We start from the raw sequence: 16,597 nt of genomic DNA, 5'->3' as shown, positions 1-16,597 counted from the left end.
GCTGTGAATTTAATTGATTTTTTTTTTTTACAGAGAGAAAGGGAGAGAGATAGTTAGAAACATCGATGAGAGAGAAACATCGATCAGCTGCCTCCTGCACATCTCCCACTGGGGATATGCCCGCAACCCAGGTACATGCCCTTGACCGGAATCGAACCTGGGACCTTTCAGTCTGCAGGCAGACGCTCTATCCACTGAGCCAAACCGGTTTCGGCGTAAGCTGTGAATTTAAGAAGTAACTGAATTAACACTCCTCTCCTCCAAGTGGTGGGAATCATTATTGAAACCCAGGTGAGCCAAATGTTTATGTACCTCTTGCCTTGAATGTGGATTACAAGTTAGGGTTCAATAAATTTCAGATTCAGCTAGACCAGTGGTCGGCAAACCGTGGCCCCTTGAGTGTGGCTCTTACACAAAATACCACGTGCGGGCACGCACGTACAGCGCGATTGAAACTTCGTGGCCACACTCAAGGGGCCAAAGAGCCGCATGTGGCTCGCAAGCCGCAGTTTGCTGACCACTGAGCTAGACATTAATCACCAGTATGTGCCAAGAGCCATGCTCATCAGTTTTACATATAAAAATTGAGGTGACCGTCGTCATCCTTAAGTAAGCAAGGCTCAGGAAAATAGCTTCAAAGGAGGCAGAACCAGATTCAGGTTTACGTCCTGTCTGTGTTCCTTCAAATCTGAGTGGGTTGTGATTTTTCCAAGCAGTTCAAAGTGCCTCTTGCCTTCAATTCCCTAGGTACCAGTCTTACACTGGTGCAATAGTATAAGAGTAGGTAGGTTTGCCCTAGCCAGTCTGGCTCGGTGGATAGAGCATTGGCCTGCAGACTGAAGGGTCCCAGGTTCGATTCCAGGCGAGGGCACATGCCCGGGTTGCGGGCTCTATCCCCAGTGGAGGGCATGCAGGAGGCAGCCAATCAATGAGTCTCTCTCATCATTGATGTTTCTATCTCTCTCTCCCCCTTCCTTCCTCTCTGAAATCAATAAAAATCTATACTAACAAGAGGGTAATATGCTAATTAGACCAGGAGACCTTCCAGACATCTTTCCTGACAAAGCCATGGTGGCAGAGCTGAGGCGGAGGCAGTTAGGGGCAATCAGGCCTGCAGGGGAGGGTAGTTGGGGGTGAGCAGGCCGGCAGGGGGAGGCAGTTGGGGGCAATCAGGCCAGCAGGCAGAGTGGTTAGGGGTGATCAGGCAGGCAGATGAGCGGTTAGGAGCCAGTGGTCCTGGATTGCAAGTGGGATGTCCAACTGCTGGTTTAGGCCTGATCCAGAAATCAGGCCTAAACCAGCAGTCGGACATCCCCCAAGGGGTCCCAGATTAGAGAGACTGCAGGTCAGGCTGAAGGACACCCCCACCCGCCACCGTGCACAAATTTCATGGACCAGGCCACTAGGATATATATAAAAAAGAGTAGGTAGGTTTGTGTTCACTAACTTATAACTTAACTTAGGCAGATAATTGTTTTCTCCATTATTTGTAATAGGTTTACCTTACATATATTTACTTTTTTTGATCACTCAGTCTTTACTGATACATTGTATGTAGGTTTTTGCCATGTAGCTCTTCCATGGAATTGAAGTTCATTGTGTAAAAATTGAAGTTTTAGTATGATAGGTTTGTAGTGCCTTTTTCATAATGATGTTTTTATCACTTACAGTAAGGACAACATATTTCATCAATAAGATCATTCACCTTTTTTAAGTTTCTGTTATTTACCAGGCGATAGGGAAGTGTTTGACAAATTATAATGATTCTCAGTGGCTGAGAGATGGGATTTTTTATGGGTTATTTAAGACTTCATGACTGGGAGGCAGCAGCTGGTTCCAAACGCGTGGAGCATTTATACAGGGATTTTAAAAATTGCACTTTTGCTAATGATGCACTGAGGTGGTGACTTTCCCAAAAGTTTTCCAACAAATCAGTGCCAGGGATCCAGTTCTTAATTCCAGCATCCTGTTTAATTCCACCAAGAGACAGCTGCCCCTCGGCAGTGGGGCCGGAGTGATGACACGTAAGTCCTCTCTGCTGCAGGCTCATGGATTGTTTGCTTCTTAAGGATGTCTTCTCTTCACTCTCGCTCGGCAATGAAGTGGGCAGATCACCAGTTTCAGTCTCTCCTGAGCAAGATGAAGCTTGTCTTTAAGGGTCATGACCAGGGGAACTTACTCCCCGGACTTCGTGCATTTAAACAGTTCAGTCGTTTTAATTGGGTTCGTTTTTCTAGAGAAGCTTTCCCCAAACTTTTCATCTGCATCCATATCACCAGGAGGACTAGTTAAAATTCAGATTTCTGTGCCCCAGTCTCAGAGTTTTGGCTCAGTGGGTCAGTGTGGGAGCTGAGAATTTGCATTTCTCAAACAAGTTGCCTAGTCATCCTGAGGGTGCTGGGTTGGAGCAGCAATCCTAACAATAGAGCTATTAGTATATTCAGAAAGCGTTTGAATATATTCATACAGAACCATACCACAGTTTAGGCTTTGGGGCTGAGGGTTAAAGAAAAATGACAATAAAACGCAAGGCATACTGTGTGTGTGTGTGTGTGTGTGTGTGTGTGTGTGTGTTTTATTGATTTCAGAGAATAAGGGAGAGGGAGAGAGAAACAGCAATGATGAGAGAGAATCATTGATCAGCTGCCTCCCACACCCTGCCTTCTGGGCATCAAGTCCACAACCTGGGCATGTACCCCGACCTGGAATTGAACGAAGACCTCCTAGTTCATAAGTTGATGCTCAACCACTGAGCCACACCGGCCAGGCAAGGCATACTGTTTTGAAGTTGCTGTTCTTGCATTAGTCCTTGTTCTCAAAACTACTTTATTCTTTTTTCTTTTTTATAATTAAAAGTTTTGGGATAACATTGGTTAATGCTGTAGAAGTTTCAGGTATAAAATTTCACCATACATCATCTGTATATTTTATTGTGTGCTTATCAAAATATATTTGACTTCTTTTACCTTCTTCTTCCCCCACCCCTTTGCCCCTCTAGTAACCACCATTCTATTGCATATGAGTTTGTTTTGTTTTGTCTATTGCTTTTTGTTTTATGTCCTACATATGAGTAAAATCATATGTCCCCAAAACTAACTTTTGAAGCTGAATGTTATAATGGGTCTAAACCAAATCAAGTTTTAAAAAATGTTGCTTTTTAACTTAGCCATAACTTAATGTGAGTTATGTGAGTCTTCTACAGCTTGGAAAACCTCCTGAAATGACCTAATGTACAGTGAAAGTCTCAAGAATGTACATGTGTTTAATTAGAGCAGTGGTTCTCAACCTTCCTAATGCCGCGACCCTTTAATACAGTTCCTCATGTTGTGGTGACCCCCAACCATAAAATTATTTTCGTTGCTACTTCATAACTGTAATGTTGCTACTGTTATGAATCTTAATGTAAATATCTGATCTGCAGGATGTATTTTCATTGTTACAAATTGAACATAATTAAAGCCTAGTGATCAATCACAAAAACAATATGTAATTATATATGTGTTTTCCGTTGGTCTTAGGCGACCCCAGTGAAAGGGTCATTCGACCCCCAAAGGGATCACGACCCACAGGTTGAGAACCCCTGAATTAGAGAGATGATGCATAATTAAAGGTTAGAAATTGGAATACTTACTGTGTGTTGAATAATAAGCTGCTGACTGTTATAGAATGCTTTTATTCAAATTATCATAAGATTCAGCCAGCCAGCATTTATGGAGGATGTGATCTCACTTAGCACATGGCAAGGTGGCCTCTGGGCAGATGACCAAGATGAAATTGTTCCAGTGAGGGGCCTGGGGAAGAACCTGCTGATAGCAGTGGAAGGATGTGGGTGAGGCATTGCCCTGAGGAAACAGACAGCGAGGGAAGGGCAGGCAGCTCTCCGCATCTTGGATGTGAATTACTACGTTGACATTAGTTGGCTAGGACAACCAGTGATGCCATTCCAACAAGTGGCTGGCAGAACTGTGTGCCAAGGGCTTCCAGATGTTTTCTCCTGATATATATTTTCTTTATTCTGTAAAACTATCATACAACTCTGATTTTCCATTCGGAAAACATGGCAAGGTACAAAGAAGGAAATTAAAACCCCCAATTGCACCACCAAGGAAAAATATAATTTGTATGCCAATTATGTCAAATACAACACAGGTGATTAATAATAAGAGTACTGTTGAGTATTACCATGTGCCAAGGATAGGTGAGCTCTTTGTGTTATCTCACTGAATCTTCACAAGAGCTCAGTGAGGTGGTTACCAGTTTCACATCATTTAACAGATGAGGAAACAGGCACACATTTCAGTAAACAGCCTGAGATCAGACAGCTGATTGTTGATGGAGTCCAATTTAACCCGGTTGGTCACTGTCCAAAGCCGATACTATTCTACCTTCTTGTCCACATGGTTTTAGAACCTGCTTTCACTTTCTTTTTCTGTCTTTTTTTTCTGCTTGAGGTGTAATCTATAATAATAAAAGTGTAATATGCTAATTAGATTGGACGAACTTCTGGACAAAGCCAGGGCTGTGAGGGAAGCCTGGGTCCCGGGGGTGCCAGAGGAAAGCCGGTCTGGCAGCTGGAGGAAGAAAGGCCTACTCTTTTTTTTTTTAAATTTTGTTTTATTGCTTAAAGTATTACAAAGAGTATTATATATGTCTCCTTTTTCCCTTCTTCTTGACATTCCCCCGGCTTCCCCTATCCCCCAGTGTCTTATGTCCATTGGTTATGCTTATATGCATGCATACAAGTCCTTCAGTTGATCTCTTACCCCCCTACCTGCCCCCCAATCCTCCCCAGCCTTCCTGCTGTAGTTTGATATTCTGTTCGATGCTGCTCTGCCTCTGTATCTATTTTTGTTCATCACTTTATAATGGTCTTTATTATGCATAAATGAGTGAGATCATGTGGTATTTTTCTTTCATTGACTGGCTTATTTCACTTAGCATAATGCTTTCCAGTTCCATCCATGCTGTTGCAAATGGTAAGAATGCCTTCTATTTTACAGCAGCGTAGTATTCCATTGTGTAGATGTACCACAGTTTTCTAATCCATTCATCTGCTGATGGGCACTTAGGCTGTTTCCAGATCTTCGCTATGGTGAATTGTGCTGCTATGAACATAGGGATGCATGTATCCTTTCTGATTGGTGTTTCTGGTTTCTTGGGATATATTCCTAGAAGTGGGATCACAAGGTCAAATGGGAGTTCCATTTTCAGTTTTTTGAGGAAACTCCATACTGTCTTCCATAGTGGCTGCACCAGTCTGCATTCCCACCAGCAGTGCACAAGTGTTCCTTTTTCTCCACATCCTCTCCAGCACTTGTCCTTTGTTGATTTGTTGATGATAGCCATTCTGACAGGTGTGAGATGGTACCTCATTGTTGTTTTGATTTGCATCTCTCGGATGATTAGTGACTTTGAGCATGTTTTCATATGTCTCTTGGCTTTCTGAATGTCCTCTTTTGAAAGGTGTCTATTTAGATCCTTTGCCCATTTTTTGATTGGATTGTTTATCTTCCTTTTGTTAAGTTGTATGAGTTCCCTCTAAATGTTGGAGATTAAACTCTTATTGGTGATAAGATTGGCAAATATGTTCTTCCATGCAGTGGGCTTTCTTGTTGTTTTGTTGATGGTTTCTTTTGCTGTGCAGAAGCTTTTTATTTTGATGTAGTCCCATTTATTTATTTTCTCTTTAGTTTCCAATGCCCTAGGAGCAGTATCAATGAAGAAATTGCTTCGGCATATGTCTGAGATTTTGTTGCCTTTGGATTCCTCTAGTATTTTTATGGTTTCCCATCTTACATTTAAGTCCTTTATCCATTTTGAGTTTATTTTTGTGGATGGTGTAAGTTGGTGGTCTAGTTTCATTTTTTTTGCACGTATCTGTCCAATTTTCCCAACACCATTTATTAAAGAGATTGTCTTGACTCCATTATATGTTCTTGCCTCCTTTGTCAAATATTGAGTATGTTGGTTTGGGTCGATTTCTGGGTTCTCTATTCTATTCCATTGATCTATATGTCTGTTCTTGTGCCAGTACCAGGCAATTTTGAGAACAGTGGCTTTGTAATACAGCTTGATATCTGGTATTGAGATCCCGCCTACTTTGTTCTTCTTTCTCAAGATCGCTGCAGCTATTTGGGTTCTTTTTTTATTCCAGATGAATTTTTGGAGCATTCGTCCTAGGTCTGTGAAATATGCCGTTGGTATTTTAATGGGAAGTGTGTTGAATTTATAGATTGCTTTGGGTAGTATGGACATTATAATGATGTTGATTCTACCAATCCATGAACATGGTATGTTCTTCCATCTGTTTATGTCTTCCTCTATCTCTTTTTTCAATGTCCTGTAGTTTTCTGAGTAGAGGTCTTTTGCCTTTTTATTTAAGTTTATTCCTAGGTATCTTAATTTTTTTGATGTGATGGTAAATGGGATTGCTTTTTTAGTCTCTCTTTCTATAAGTTCACTATTGGTGTATAGAAATGCCATAGATTTCTTGGCGTTAATTTTGTATCCTGCTACATTGCCGAATTCATTTATCAAGTCTAATAGTTTTTTGATAGAGTGTTTAGGGTTTTTTATGTACAATATCATGTCATCTGCGAATAAGGACAGTTTTACTTCTTCTTTTCCAATTTGGATGCCTTTTATTTCTTCTTCTTGTCTAATTGCAATGGCTAATACTTCCAGTACTATGTCAAACAGGAGTGGTGAGAGTGGGCATCCCTGTCTTGTTCCTGTTCTTAATGGAAATGGTTTTAGTTTTTGCCCATTGAGTATGATGTTGGGTTTGTCATATATGGCTTTTATTATGTTGAGGTATGATCCTTCAATTCCCACCTTGCTGAGAGTTTTTATCAAAAATGGGTGTTGGATTTTGTCAAATGCTTTTTCTGCATCAATTGATATGACTGTGGTTTTTCTCTCTCAATTTGTTTATGTGATGTATCACGTTTATTGATTTGCGGATATCGTACCATCCTTGCATCCCTGGGATAAATCCTACTTGGTCGTGGTGTATGATCTTTCTGATGTACTGCTGGATCAGATTTGCTAAGATTTTGTTGAGGATTTTGGCATCTATGTTCATGAGGGATATTGGCCTGTAATTCTCTTTCATTGTGTTGTCTTAATCTGGTTTTGGTATGAGGGTGATGCTGGCTTCATAGAATAAGCTTGGAAGTGTTCCTTCCTCTTGAATATTTTTGAAAAGTCTGAGGAGGATAGGTTTTAGTTCTTTTTTGAATGTTTGGTAAAACTCCCTTATGAAGCCATCTGGCCCTGGGCTTTTGTTTGCTGGAAGCTTTTTGATGACTGCTTCAATTTCTTCCATAGTTATTGGAGGAAGGCTTACTCTTGCATGCATTTCGTGCACTGGGCCTCTAGTTGACACATAAAATTCTAAGCTATTTAAAGTATATATAACAGGATGATTTGATACATGTGTCCACTGTGAAAGGATTCCCTCCGTAGAATTAACACACCCACCACCTCACATATTTACTTTTTTTTGGTGACAACACAAGTTCTACTCTCTTAGCAAATTTCAATTAAACAGTATTAACCTCAGACCTCATTCACCTTATAGGTAAGTTTACTTTTTTCTAACATCTCCCTATCTCCCCCAGTGCTGACAATCACCATTCTACTGTTTCTAAGTTTGACTTTATTAAAAATTCCACATATAACTGATAACGTGTGGTAGTCTTGTCTGGCTTATATCACTTAGCATAATGCCCTCCAACTTTTTCCATATTTTCCCAAATGGCAGGATTTCCTTCTTTTAAAGACTGAATAATATTCTTGAGTGTGTGTGTGTGTGTGTGTGTGTTTGACATTTTTTTTATCCATTCATCTGTTGAGGGGCACTTAGGTTGTTTCCAAACCTTGGCTATTAGGAATAATGCTGCAATGAACGTGGGAGTGCAGATATTTCTTTGAAATTATGATTTTTGTTTCCTTGGATATGTACCCAGAAGTGGGAATCCTGGATCATAATGGTAGTTCTAGTTTTCACTTCCTGCTAAACCTCCATAGTGTTTTCCATAGTGGCTGCAGCAATTTACATTCCCATCAGCAGTGTATAAGGTTGTCCTGCTCCTCACATTAAGCTATCAGAAGTCCTACCCCACCCCCCACCCCCCATATTTCTGCAGTCTTCAGTTCTTTTTTTGGCAACATTGAATGATACACCACCGTTTATTAGACTACTTCTGCAATGTTGCATGGTTATTTTTACCACATTTTAACTCCAATAACTAATACTGCATTAAGAATCTTCAAATATAGAACTGTTTCTTCTCTTGAATCATTTCCTTGAAATAATCTCAAGAATGGAATTACTAGATCATAGGGTGGAAATGGATTATAAGCCTATATTTCATTTCTGTAATTAGCTTTCTTGTTTGCCTAAAAATAAAATCTCTTCCCTCCACCCAACACTAGCATCTCAGTCCAGAGTTTTATTTTTATCAAGCATTTCAGGTGTAATATTTTGGGGGGAATGTTTTCTATATGGCAAAATTAAAGGAAGGAAATACACTGTTCCCCTTTCCATAATACAACGCATCAGAACTCAAGTGAGGTCCATGTGCCAAGACCTCTGCCCTTCTGGTTTTCTTTCTGATATTGCATGAAGTGACCCGTATACTACTTCTGCATAAAAGACAGTTGATGAGAAAGACAAAGCTTTTGTTCTTTGGGTGAGTGATTCATTGGTTGATTGCCTAGCGTTTTCCACTTGGGAGCAAATTCCTTCTGTGATTTCCAGAGCTTGAAGAGACATTAGTTTGCTTTTCAATTTACATGGCCATTCTACTGAATCCAGCACGTAGCACTCTGCAATTGGAATAGCCCCAATACATAACTTCACATTTGGAATGTAAAGCGCAACCATTCTTAATAGTTTAGTTTATTGGCCACTCTTTTCTTTTCCCTAAGGTTTCTTGTATATTAGTATTTTTTAAAGAAGACTGCCATTTTCGTGCCACCCCATTCATATCCTCTGCAGTGAAAAGCCCTTTAAAAACAATCATAGTCCCTTGGAAAGCAAGTCACTCAGGATGAGGAAACATTGATCTCTGGGGGTGTGTGGGGCAGGGAGGGGGGGGCAGAGGAGGAGCCAGTGAGCCCTTGTCTATCATGTTCCTTTTTCTTTTAACCCTCTAGGAAAAGTAAGCATGATGTATAGGAAAATGCATGAGCAGGGGGTCAGGGCCTCAGGGACAGGGCTGGGTAGAGCAGCGGGATTAGGAAATTGAGGGATGGCCGTTTTTAAGGTCCATGGCAGACTGTCACCACCTGTATATTTGTTTTCCTTGAAAGACTAGATTTTTAATTAAAGAAAAACTTGTATTTTAAAAAAAACACCTTATGAAGTTTTAGGTCACTTCCAATTTCTTTCCTTCCTTATACCCTTTCTGCAAACCCAGGACTCTTGGCCTTGCTGACTCTCCCCTTCAGTGCTGTGTTCTGAGATCAGCAGAGGAAGAATACCTGCTCTCAGCAACTGGGGGGCCGCATCCCTGATTCTGTTACCAGGGAAACCGGTTTCAGATGGGTGCAAAGCAGGTAAAAGGTTCACACATCTTATTTGAAATAATGAAATAAGAACGCAACCCATAACTCCCTTCTCCCCCCACCTATCTAATGTCAATTTCCATGGAAACAGGATCAGAAAGGCCGCTGCCAGCCAGCAACTGACAGTAAACTCAACCTTCTCTCTAGGTGGCAGGCATCCTTTTGATATCTGCAAATGCCAATTTGTACAATCCTGTGACATATCGTCGGGCTGGAAAGACTCTTATTTGAAGAGTGAATAAAATAGAATCTACCCAGCCGAGATGTCTGTCCTTCTATGTTTTATTAAACAATCATTCAGGAATGTGGTCCATTCTGTTATTATTGCTTTCCATGACACACACTTTGTCAATACACAAACCTCCGTGTCAGTCATGATAGTTTTTCTAATATTGGGGCTAATACTTAACAGCGTGATAACCATCTCTTCTGGGCTGTAATTTATTATATTTCGACAGAATATGCAGACTTTCCATACCTTCAATAGAGAGTGTAAATGTTAGTGTTGTTTATAATCTCTGCATCAGTGTCTAAATAGGTGTCACATTGTCTACTAATTTATATTCATCTTAGATGTTTTGCCTTTTAGAAGATATAGACTCCCAGGATGAAATATTTAGAAATCTTAACATTCACATCTAAATAATGGAAAAGCTCTAGGTCAGTGGTTCTCAACCTTCCTAATACCGTGACCCTTTAATACAGTTCCTCATGTTGTGGTGGCCCCCAATTTCATTGTTACAAATTGAACATAAATAAAGCATAGTGATTAATCACAAAAACAATATGTAATTATATATGTGTTTTCTGATGGTCTTAGGCGACCCCTGTGAAAGGGTCGTTCGACCCCCAAAGGGGTCGCGACCCACAGGTTGAGTACCGCTGCTCTAGGTAGTCCCCAGCATCTGCAGAGCCAATCCCCCACAGGTAAGCGAGATACTGTTTAAAAAATGCCTCGTCATGACCATAATTCAATTGAACATTTCAACACTGGATTAGTGGAAGGGACTATAGGAAGGAGCAGAGTGCTTTAAAGGGATGTCAATCTGACCGTTGCTGTATAGAGATGCTAGCTCACTCGTTCTATGAATTTTTGTCTTTCTAGTAGGCTTTTGTTAAAATTAAAATATAATTCTACATGCCATCTATTCTGAGCTCCTCTGTTACTATTAGTTTTAAATTATTTATATTAAGTACATGAGAGATTTACTGTTTAAGTTTTGAACCTCAATTGATTATTATTTGCACATAATAAATATCAATTGCTACCTACTAATGGTGGTACAAAATATATAAACTCTTAAATTTTTTAGCCAAACCTACCTCTCTGATAAAACACACCTTGTAGAGTAATACCTATGTAAGAGTAACTCAGACCCAAGTCCACACTGGGTCTTGTCAGTCATGTACATCTTAGCATCCACAGCTGAGGATGCCTTCCCATTAGCCACAACTGAACAGTATTTTCTAAGGGCGATGTGAGGAAGAGTTGGTGGGCTGAATGACTCAATAAGAAAAATGCTGAAATGGATTTCAGAACTGGCCTTTATCCCCACTCATGGAGGCAGAAAAACAGTGAGATAAATCTCAGATAATAGTATCATAAGTGAAAGAGACATTAAGCCTACCACTTTCCCTTCTCTCCTCTCCTCAAACTGACTGTGAAATGGGTGAGGCGGCATCCCACCTGGGCTTCCGTGCAATCATACACCGACGACTTCTTGGAGCTAAGTTGGAAGGTACAGAAATATGTGTAAATAAGATTTTAATTTGTTATTATTTTATCAATAGCCAGAGTTTTGTTCTCTCTCATTGGTGTATTACATTAACATTACTGTGTTGATTGTTTCGTTAATAGCCAGAAGTTTGTTCTTGATGTTTTGGTTATGTTGCATAATTTGCCTAGAGCTTTTGATTATGTAAATGGAAGTGTTTAAAACAGGAAAAAAGTCGGGGGGGGGATGTGGAGAGCGGCTACGGTGTTTGGACAGGTTCAAGCCTTGGACTAATGAGAGGGCATGGTCCTCTCTTGGCAAAGCCATGTGCAAGCCCCTGCTTGGAGGGCAAAGCCTTCCCAGCACAATGATAGCCAAAGGCGAGAGTTGAAAGCTTGAACCTGTGGTCCAAACCTGTGGTCCCACGTGGCTGAGTGATAGAGGCTGCAGAAGGTGCAGCAAGTAAACAAAGCTTGATCAGGTGCATGTAATTGAGTAGATTCGCAAACTCACGAGAACATTGCAACCGCGCCCTTACTTTGCCTCGTGGAATCTGGCTATAATATAAAGACTCAGCTTTCAGGCTGTGGTGCTGCCTCTCCATCAGAGAGGGCAGCTTCCCGCCTAGACCCAGCTTTCTTCTCTTGTTTGTCTTTTCTAAATCCTTCACTGCCCCTTCCCCTTCTCAGGTTCACCCATGGCCGTGCTGGTGTGATATATATATATATATATATATATATATATATATATATATATATATATATATATATATATATATATATAGAGAGAGAGAGAGAGAGAGAGAGAGAGAGAGAGAGAGAGTAATACTATGTAATACATTTAGAGGTTGGCAAAAGTAGGTTTACAATTGTTCATATGGAAAATAATACAATAATTAAATAATAATACAAGAATAAACTGTGTTTCAGGTACTCACAATTATAAGTATACTTTTGCCCACCCTGTGTGTGTGTATACACACATATATATATATATATTGCATTATCTATCTATCTGTCTATATCTAAGCCAGGGGTCCTCAAACTACGGCCCGTGGGCCACATGCAAATACAAATATTGTATTTGTTCCCGTTTTGTTTTTTTACTTCAAAATAAGATATGTGCAGTGTGCATAGGAATTTGTTCATAGTTTTTTTTTAACTATAGTCCGGCCCTCCAACGGTCTGAGGGACAGTGAACTGGCCCCCTGTTTAAAAAGTTTGAGGACCCCTGACTAAGCTATTGGGTTTTTTTCCCCAGAGAGCCCATATTAATACAATGGATACATAAGCTGTGATACATCAAGACAAAGAAGTATTATTCAGCACTAAAAAGAAATGAGCTATCAAACCATGAAAAGAATGGATGAACTTTAAATGTATTATTACTAAGTAAAAGAAGCCAATCTGAAAAGGCTACATACTGTATGATTTCAACCATATAGCATATGAACCAAGTAGGGGTTATATTGTTAAATCTGCTTTTAAATATCAGTAAGCCTTATTTTATTATTTTAGGTTGTAAAAAATGTAAATATACATACAAAAATATGAATTAAAATATTACTGTTTTCTCCCATGCCTCAGTGGAGCGTCTTTCACACATGGTCACATGGCCCATCCGGTTCACAAGGTGCCTCAAGGGATGGTAGGGGCAGTGGAAGGAGTTGACAGTGGTGTCCTAATAGCAAATTGTGATGTGTTGCAGATTCCGTGTACAGGTGAAGTGGATTTCTGTACTAAGAATTTCCAGCAGTGGGATGGGAGGTTGAAAATAATACAAGCATAAGAAACCCAAAAATGTCAGCGCTGGTACTTCTACTTGGTGTATTGGGAACTCTTCATCAAATTATTAGATTAAAAAAAGATGTTTTCTTTAGATCTAACAAGAAGTTTGTCCCAAAGAAAAATTCAAAATGATCAAGAAGACTGTTTGACAAAAGTGGGTAAGGATGCACTTCAGCCTAATGTGTTGTTGGATTCTTTTGTTAAATGAGTAGAGGCAGGTGAGGGTCTTTGTCACCTCCCCCACCACCTCACTACCAGGTAGGAGAATAGAGCATTATTATAACGGCCCCTGTGGATTATCCCTCCCTGTGCACCTCTTTGCAATGTGAGGTTACTGCTAGTCCCGTTAAAAGTCGGGGTGTGATTTTCTGTCCTCTTGACTGTGAGCTGGCCTTGTGACTCCCTTTGACCAACAGCACATGGAGGAAGTGAGTTCAGCTAGTTTCTCTAGAGGTCCTTTAGCTTCCACTCTCACACTCTCATGTGTGAAGAAGTCTGGTCTAGTCTCCTGGAGTTGAGTGCTCATGTGAAGGATAACGGGGCACTGACAGCCAGCAGCAACAGCCAGACATAACTGAAGACAGCCCCAGTCAAACCCTCAGAAGACTGTACCTATACAAGGACAGCAGGACAATGACCAGACTTCTAACAAACGGAATTGTGAAAATTAATAAATCATTGCTTCAAGCCACTAAGTCTGGGGGGGGCGGGGGTTGGTTACACAGCAACAGGTAACTGACATAGGTGATTGTTAAAAATGATAGTTGGTCTCAGAATGTACCAACTTGTATAAGAAAACATTGTCCAACCCGTCCTCTTGGTGTGGGGTGGCCCCTGTCCTCCGTCCTCAGGAGCATTCTGAACAGCACCCTGCATGGGAGGCTCAGCGAGTTTCCTAAGTTGGATCAGGCAGCAGGTTCATGCAGGACCACATGAACTTCTGGGATGGCTCTGAAGTTGTTGGGCTGCGGGCTCGCAGGGCGTACTACTTTGTTCCTGCAGGACGATGCATCATCATTCTAGCTAACCATGTAGCTTGCGGACACTCATTTTTCCAATGAAAAACATAAACCTAACATTTGTAAGCTAATTAAGGAACCCTCGATGCTAATTTAGATAATGATATTTGAAGCATTTGTAGAATCTGGAGTATGAACTCGGGACTAGGTCCTTTACTTCCCAATTCACTGCCCCTAGAGTGGGGATCCCTGACTAGACAGGTGCTCACAAGTACCAGGGAGATGGACATAGCCTACACATCCTGTGGATCCATGATTTTATTGACATCTCTTTCCTTTCTCCAGGCAGAAACCTCATACCTAATACAGTCCCTCCTTACCCAAAGTTTCACTTCCCACAGTTTCAGTTACCCTCAGTCAACCATGGTTTGAAAACATTAAATGCAAAATTCCAGAAATAAGCAACTTATAAGTTTTAAATTGCATGCCATTCTGAGTAGCTTGGTGAAATTTTGTGCTATTTCACTCCCTCAGGCCTGAGATGTGAATCATCCTTGTCCAGCGTATCCACACTCCCTGCCCTTTAGTCACTTAAGGGCCATATGAGTTATCAGATCAACTGTCTTTATCACAGTGCTTGTGTCCAAGTAACCCTCATTTTACTTAATAATGGCCACAAGTGCAATGGATATGCCAAAGAGAAGCCGTAAAGTGCTTCCTTTAAGTGAAGAGGTGAAAGTTCTCGACTTAAAGAAAGAAAAAAATTGTAAGCTGAGGATGCTAAGATATATGGTAAGAACGAATCTTCTATCTGTAAAATTGTGAAGAAGGAAAAACACATTTGTTCTAATTTTGATCCTCCTTCTGACAACAATGCCTATGTCATTCACCTCATTTCATCCATCATGTAGATGTTTTATCATCTCACATCATCACAAGAAGGGTGAGTATAGTACAGTAAGTTATTTGAGAGACCGCATTCACATAAATTTTAATTCAGTATAATTGGTCTATATTATTATTAGTTATTGTTGTCAATCTCTTATTGTGCCTAGTTTATAAATTAAACTTTATTATAGGCATGTATGTATATGTAGAAAAAAAAGAGTACATATAGTGCTTGGTATTATGCATACTTTCAGGCACTGGGAGTCTGGGAATGTATCTATCCCCTGTGGATAAGGGGGCAGGGTGGGGCAAAAGTAGGTTTACAGTTGATTGTGTGGAAAACAGTACAATAACATATATATATATATATATATATATATATATATATATATATATAGAGAGAGAGAGAGAGAGAGAGAGAGAGAGAGAGAGAGAGAGAGAGAGAGGAAGGAGAGAGAGAGAGATAATATGCAAATTAGGCCAGGACACCATAACGGGTCACGACCAGACAGGAGGAGGTTGCACGTGCAGGTGAGGCCTGGAGTGGAGACAGAAACAGACACGGGGCCTGCCCGAGCTGGCCCGCTGGCTCCAGCGGCCTGGAGCGGACACAGGCAGGGGAGCCAGGGAGGCCTGGGGCTGGCTGAGCCACCGTGCTGGCTCAGGCAGCCCCGGAATGGCCACAGGGAGGGGGCAGGGGGGGCCTGGGGCAGAAGTCAGGTGCGGTCTCGGCCGCCCGCGGCACCAGTCCGGCCCGACTCCTGCAGCAGCAGGTGCTGCGCGAGTCAGGCGCGGGTCTCGGCTGCCCACAGCGTGGGTCCGGCCTGACTCCCACAGCGGCCACAGGGTGCCTCCTCGCGCGATTTCAATCACACACTGGGCCTCTAGTTAAGTAATAATAAAAGAATAAACTCTGTGTTTCGTGCACTCACAACTGCAAACCTACTTTTGCAACCCCCTCCTATATATATATACAAGGCCACTGAGCTGCAAGAGGAGAGGAACTTCCCAAGGGAGCGGGACAGGACTGAGTGGAGGCCGGGAGGATGCTCAGGGGCCCATCTAGGAGGAATCAGGGGGAAAAAAGGCCTGGTCTGACTTTTGACTCCCACTCAGTGTTTTTAAATCATTATTTCTCCACTTTTTCAGGTCAGGGCACACACACACAAATACTGATGAGACACAGTGGCAGGGTGGAGAGGGGGGAGATGTAGAAGCTGCTGGTGCTGACTATCCCCGACCCTCAGGGCAACAATGGGAAGTTCTGGCTATTAGTTTAAAAAACACACAAAAGCCTCTATCATGTCACACATATATAATTAAATAAAAGTTGACTATTTCTATAATCAGTAGGAAAATTTTCACTACCCTGTGATATCACTGTGAGTCTCTGTACCTGGTCACCTTCAGTCACAAAACTCAGTAGACAAGTCTAAATTAATGGGAGTTTAAAACTGTTTATCGTAGGAAAAAACGTCACGTTATTACTTTCATAAACTCTGTAATTAGACACTAAAGTCTAAATATCTATTTATGGGTTAAATCAGAAGAGCTAATAAAAGAACTATAATTCCCAATTAAATAAAGCACAAACATGTTCCAAGTTGCCAAATTAGCTATCTAGAATTAGTTGGGTCTAAATAAACTCAGTCACAAGGGTAAAGATGGGAACTAC

Source organism: Myotis daubentonii, chromosome 11 (genome assembly GCF_963259705.1).
Source record: "Myotis daubentonii chromosome 11, mMyoDau2.1, whole genome shotgun sequence".
Classification (NCBI taxonomy): domain Eukaryota; kingdom Metazoa; phylum Chordata; class Mammalia; order Chiroptera; family Vespertilionidae; genus Myotis; species Myotis daubentonii.
The sequence above is the reverse complement of the archived record's forward strand: the minus strand, read 5'-3'. Positions refer to the sequence as shown.